Here is a 7,311-nt window from a genome sequence, read left to right as displayed (position 1 = left end):
TGGACAGGGCTGTGGAGGAGTACAGGGACATCTTCGCCTCACCCATAGGGGTACCTCTACGCTATCAGGTCGAGCACTCCATTGATCTGACCCCGTGCGTGCCACTACCTAATGGACTGATCTCTCGATGCTCTGTTATGGAGAAAGATGAAATCAAGAGGAAAATTCAAGAATTGTTGTAGAAATGGGCCATCAGGCTAAGTTCATCACCCTGTGGGATCTCGATCTTGTTGGTACAGAAGAAGGATGAGACCTGGAGACTCTGTATTGACTTTCGAGTGCTCAATAAGATCATTGTCTGGAACATGTATCTAATCCCACAGATTGATGACCTTTTTGATGAGCTTAGAGGGGGTAAATATTTTAACAATATTAGCATGAAGTGTGGTTATCACCAAGTACCGATCGAACTCTTTGATGTGTGGAATACTGCCTTGAAATTCAATTACGAGCTTGTACAATGGTTGTTCATGCCTTTCAAGTTAACGAATTCCCCCACAACCTTCATGAGGAAAATGGATGACATATTGAGACCCTTCACGAATTCATTCATGGTGGTGTATTTGGATGAATTCTAATCTTCAACCAGATTTGGGAAAATCACCTCCACCATATTCAATAGGCCCTCTAAACCCTATGACAACACAAGTTGTGTGCCAATTTGGAGAAATACACTTTTGGTATCACCCAGGTTCAATATCTATGATACATCATTGATGAGTAGGGTGTGCATGGGGACCCAACCAAGATACAATTAATTTAGGATTGGCTAACCCCAACCACTCTAATAGATATCTATAGTTTTTTGGGTCTTTTCAACTTCTACCACTGGTTCGTATTGGGGTTCTGTTATATCACTTGGCCCTTAATTCAAGTCACCCAGGGAGGAGCAAGAGAAAGGTTCTTTTGGTTTGAACCCCAATAGAATTCATTTGTCGAGTTGAAGCATCACTTCTACTCTATGCTAGTGCTCACATTACTAAACCTGCAACAACCATTTGCGATCGAGAAAGATACCTCAGACTATGCTATTGGTGCAGTTCTTACTCAGCAGGGGCATCTAATGGCATATCACAGTGAGACAATTTTAGACGTGGTGCAAAAGTATCCCACCTATGACAAAGAGATGTATTCCATTGTGTAGGTCTATAGACAATGGAAGCATTACATTCTGGGGAAGGAAACGGTCACCCACAAAGACCATCAACCACTGAAGTTCAGATAGACAGAAGGGAAGTTTTGAATGATCACCATCAGAAATGGTCCACATACCTGCAATAATTCCATTTGAAAATTAAGTTCAATAGGGGAAACACCAAAATATTTCAGCTTTCCACAGTCGAACACCGGTCACGGTGCTGACTACAGTGCTAAACTCTTGTGGGCACGAGACTACATGGTGACCGCATCTTTACAAGAGCGATATGAAATTTGGAAAAACATACTAGATGCTCCTAGAAGGCAAGCAAGTCCAAATTTTCACCTTGAGGATTCATTGTTATACCACCTGCGACACATCTATGTTCATTCAAGCGAGCATGCCAGGATGATTTGGGAGGCGCACTACAGCTGGGTCACTAGACATTTCAGGGTAGAGAAAATAGTGGCAATGTTGCAGAAGTATTTTTGTTGGACGAACCTTCGACATGATGTTGGGAAGTGCATGAAAGCCTACACTTCCTACCCCATTTCCAAATCGACCATCAAGAAGAAAGGCTTATATAATCCTATCCCTACTCCTACTCTACCTTGGGAATCCATTTCCATGGATTACATGTCAGGCCTTCCTTCCACTAAGCATGACAACAAGTCCATTTTCGTGGTCATCGACAGATTCTCTAAGATGATTGATGGGCCTCTAAATTAGACATAAATTAAGGCCCATGCCTCTAAATTAAACATAAATTAAGGCTCATCTAACCATCCTTCAACATATTAAACCTCTCTTTTTTCATTAGATAATGTATTTTTAACTTTAATATATTCATTAGGAAGGTGTATGAATAATTGTATATTTGTGCCTAATATTATTTATTTTTGTGGAATATTGTGAGAATATTGGGCAGATTATGAAGATTTTGAAGAGGATATAATTTAGAGACTTGCTCCCTACTACAAGAGGATCAATATTAGATAATAAATCAACAAGATATTATGGAATTATGGCACATATTGTAGAGCTCTAATGATTGAGAAAATCAAGGAATGTGTTCCCTTCCATTTAAAGCAGATTCCTAGTATTGGGAACCAGATCCACTAATCAAGGGATTTTGGTGGGGAAAGCTTCCTCCTTTCATGTGGAATGATTCCTAATCATTTTTTATAATTACTAAGTCTAATTTTCCTCTAGAGATATATATTTATTAGTCTTGTTGTGGGGAGAACTCGTATTTTTGCAGTTCCATTGTATTTTCTTGTAGGGATGTAATTATATTGATGGAAATAATGAAGATTGGTGTCATGTTCAACTTCTAGATATCATTATCCTCAATAGGTCTCTATTTTTCCTTGGGTTTGGTCATTCCAGGAGCCTCATAGCCCTTTTGTCTAATTTTCTTTTCTTCTTTTCACTTCTTATTCACATGCATCTCTTGTTTTTTTTTTTTTTTTTTTTCTATTTCTGCATTTAGTATTAATGATTTCTTGTTGTAGGAGTGGGTTAAATGGTTTATGTAAGTTATTTTGCAAGATCAAAAGCATCGTTTCATCATTGGAAAAGATTTGTAAGGTCATAGTAATCATTGAGCTACTTGGATTCGTCTTCTTATTCCCAAGTCTAGATTTCTGGAACTCCTTTGTAACAAAGAACAATAAATTTCTGCTATTTTTTAGAGCCTGCTAATGAGCTTCAATCGAGTTGATTCAACTTGCATTAGATCACAAAGACATTCTATTTAATAAAAAAATTTACCCTATTTCATTTTCATTTGATTATGTTAGGCATTTGATAGACTTACTAGCTCACTAGTTCTCGAATTTCTGGATTTTAGACTAGCAATTTTCCGTTATTTAATAAATATTTCCCATATATAGATGAATTTGTGGATAGATGTAGAAAATAATTTGTGTTGTTGCAGGATATTCTACATTGCAGGGAGACCTCATCTCGCCTCATCCACCCATGTCGCCAAAATCCACTAAAGTCTCAATCTGAATTCTTGTTTTATAAGCAAAAATTGCCATTTCCATTGAGCAAATCTACCCATCTTGAAGCCCTTTCTTGAGTTCTGGGTAGTGTCCACCACCTCCATGCCTTATTCTTCCATTATCCACCTTTCCCAAGCTCCATTCCACCTTCTATACCACTTCCTAAGCTTTCGTCCTATTTTTTGTAATAAAATAGGGGATCTTGTAGACATCCTGTAGGAACTAGTACTCCCTGTAGTCATCCTGTAGGGAAACCTATAGTGGCATGGTTTGAGCCTGAATTGAGAAAAATAATCACTAGAAACTATGATTGGGCCACTACTTTTCCTCCAAGCCATCTGAATCATTGTTCTCCTTTTCCTCCACACCTGTCTTTCCCACCAAAGAACCAAGCGAGATTAGCATTCACATTTTTCAAGCAAAATGATAAAAATGGAAAATTTATTTTATATTTATTCATGCACACATCAGTTAGCACTCTCTAGATCATATTCCATGCTCAATTATTTTAAATCATCACATGTGATAAATAGGGTTAAGTTAGGTTTCTTTTAAATTTAGTTCATGATGTTTATGCAATTAGAATATGTTTCTTTCCTTGTACTTTATTTCTTGCAATAGATTAGGGTTTCCATTTTAGTTCACTTTCTGCAATTAGTTTAGGGTTTGATTTCAGTACATGCACTCCATTACATCATGACAACAAAGGAATGACACATTGTATGCTGCACATATAGTGTGATACCTCTTATGTGTGTACAGACCCCTAGTTGATAATATAAAGTCGGTAGCCTTGGGAGTTGCAACGTTCTTACCGAGGCCCATCACTTTTTGGCATCATTGCCGGGAAGGTGTTAAAGTATCCATTGTTTTCTTCCCTAGTTGATCCATTTCTTCTTACTTTTTGAAAAAACAAAAGGTAATTGCATTAGACACATTTCATTTCAAAAATAGAAAAGTTAATTGCATTAGTGTTTTCATTCAATCATAAAAACAAAAAAGTCTCCAACACCAGCCCACCCCCCATTTGATCACGTGGTGAAGTAAGAGCCACATCACCATTCACTTTTGTAGGTAGAAGAAGAATATGGCAGAGAATGTAGAAGAAATGGATGGATATGCTGACAATGAGAAAGATCCTCTCATATTTTCCATTCAAGATATTGATGGTAGTGTGCACATGAAGAACATCCCTCCATCATTTCTTCCAAAATTTCGTGGTCTAAGGTCAGAAGATTCGGAAACCTTTCTCTTTGAATTTGAAATTGTTTGTAGATCTTATGGTTACTTATTAAAAACTCAAAAATTGAGATTGTTTGCGGCAACATTGAAGGATAGAGCTCTTAAATGGTTCATGAGTTTAGGGAGTAATTCAATAAGATCATGGAATGATATGCAAAAGATATTTCTAGAAAAATATAAATATCATGATATTAAAGAAGAAATATTTGGATGAATAAAAAAAATGGTGAGAGTCTAGAGGATATAATAGATAGGTTCATGTATAATGTTAAGAGGGAAAAACTACATCATTTAGGATTTGACACACTAAAAAACCTCTTACTTAGAACAATTAGAGATGAGTGGATTGATCTCCTTGATCTCGTGAGTAAAGGTGATGTACACCAATTATCATTTGAAGAAATTTGTGGAACATGCACACACATATCAAGAGGAAGGGAAAGAGTAGGTAAATCAATATCAATATCGGTAAGTCAAGCTAAACTTGGAAATTTGTTTGATCATTTTAAAACATAAATTCTTAGCAATCTAACCAAACAAGTAGAAATGTTAAGAATGCAAGATGAAGAAAAAGAAGATGTTGATATTTGTGTTGTCCATGCAAAATCACATGATGTTAAACATTGTCCATCATTACCAAGGTTGAAGGAAGTTCACCAAGAGGACAATGGAGCAAGTCAATTGCCAATGCAGCTATGTTATGTAGCTCCAAGAGGGCCATGGCAGCCTATTCAACCTGATATGATACAAGAGCCTAATTCACAATTTCAAGCTTATGTACATCCATCTCAAAATAATTGGAGCACACCCTTTCCTTTGAAACATTGACCATCTCAACCCCAAAACCAATATTGACAGCAAGGTTGACAAGGAACTTACAGGAGCCATCCACAATATCCTCAATATTTTCCTTAATATCCTCCATACCCAATTCCATGCAGTCCCTACCATCCACCTCCACCACAACCACAACCCCAACCACATACATCTCAAATTTCCACTTCCACTCAACTACTTGTACCACAATTTCCAAACTCACACATTGAAGTAGCTTAGCTCACTTACAATGCTGAGGTACAACACTTCCAAAAAGATCCTCTTGAGCCAAATGGTATTCACCATAGATCAAGAAGAGTATTGAAAAAAAGAGATTCTTTTGATATCATTGAAGGACCACATCGAAAATAAGAAGATTCAATTGAGAATACCAAAGGATCATGGGTTGTGTTAGAGTCGGTCTAGTAGCCCTCAATCAACGATCAAAGCTCTTTGCATTTGCGTAGGTAGGTGTCTCATCAGTGTCATTCTTTGCATTCCGTTAGGCATGCCATAACCCTGATGGAGGAGCTGGTGTCTTTGTCCCCCTCTGGGCACTGCTGGATCAGCTTGTTTCAGTCATTAAACTTTGTCAAGGTTACTTGTCTATTATCTTGAGATCAAATTTTTAGGTCTAGGGTTTTTGGTCAAGTTTGTCTTCAAGCTCATGTCTCTGAAGGTCAATAAGTACCCAGCAAGCCAGAGGGATGATTTTAAAGTGTTTTTTCAAAAGATTCTATCTTGTACAGTTAATTTTCACCTTGGATTTAAAAACCCTGTTTTTAAAGCCAAAGTCATTTCTCAAAAATTTTGTGAAAATTGTAAAAAATTCAAAATGATTCAAAGGACAGCATATGACCCTGGCTCCCTTGCCAAGATCCCTCAGAGCCTATCCCTGCAAAAATTATCAAAGAAAAGCATCAAATCAATCAGTTTCAGGACAAAAGGAAACCAAAAAGTCAAGTTTATAAAGTGTCATGGAAAAAACATTATAAAGTGGGTTATGATATGAAATTAATTCAAACAAGGCTATAAAAGCCCTAATCTCCCTCTATCAAGCCTCATTATGCATCCAAGTGATAGAGCAACTGATTGCAAGAGAGTTTGAGTGAAGTTTGTGAGTTGGGAAGGCGCGCGACCCGTCGAACCAGGCGCGCGACCCGTCAGAGGCGCGCGACCCGTCAGAGGCGCGCGACCCGTCAGAGGCGCGCGACCCGTCAGGCACCCTCCGCCAGTGTTAATTTACAACGCGCGCGACCCGTTGGGTGAGGCGCGCGACCCATCAGCGCTCTCTCTGCAAAACCGCCAGCAAATTTGCCAAGGAGCCACAAATTGCTAAATTGTGCAAGGTAGGCCCTCCATCATAAAAAATTATTGCTTGTTACAGTTCAAGAAGGTCATGATTATATTTGTAAAGGTCTCCATTTGCAAGTAGAAGTCTCTATTATGCTTTGGCTTGAAGTTGTAAAAATTGCTAGGGTTTATTATGTTGTTTTGAGGTATCCCATTGTTCTCATTTTTTCCACCTCCCATTACATTTTCCTTATCATTTTATGTAAATTTCCCTTCCAAATTTGTTAAAGAGCCCTAAACCCTACCCTTCTTCCCAAGAAATCAAAAGAAAAATTAAACCCTAGCCCTTCCTCCCATATCATTATTGTAAATAAATTTGGAAAATAATGTATATGCAATAATCCTTTCCCTAAACTCCTTGTTTCATTATTATTCCCAGTTTCCCTTTAAAATATCCCTTCCGTAACATTTCCCTTGTGCTCCTTGTCCCCTTGAAACAGCATTTTAATCAGCAGTTTGCAAAGCAGAAACAGCAGTACATTTCAGCCACTTTGCTCCTAAAACAATGTCAGAAACCGAAACCAATTATGAGCAAAGTGATGACCATGCATCAGCTTCAGAGTTTGAGAAACAGAGGAGGCCTCACAAGGGTGGAAAGGGTGGTCATCATAGGAGAGAGGAGCCCACCTCTTTGACCGATTTGCAGGCTTGTCCAATGGCAGTATCATGTTTCCGTTATATGTCTTGTTATGAGTTTTGCGAGAGGATCTCTCGGATTCAGCATCACAGGGAGTTGGCTCGCTTATTTGTTTT

This window comes from Pinus tabuliformis, chromosome J (genome assembly GCF_031772625.1).
Source record: "Pinus tabuliformis cultivar Carrire ecotype Pingquan chromosome J, CPIR1, whole genome shotgun sequence".
Classification (NCBI taxonomy): Eukaryota; Viridiplantae; Streptophyta; class Pinopsida; order Pinales; family Pinaceae; genus Pinus; species Pinus tabuliformis.
The sequence above is the reverse complement of the archived record's forward strand: the minus strand, read 5'-3'. Positions refer to the sequence as shown.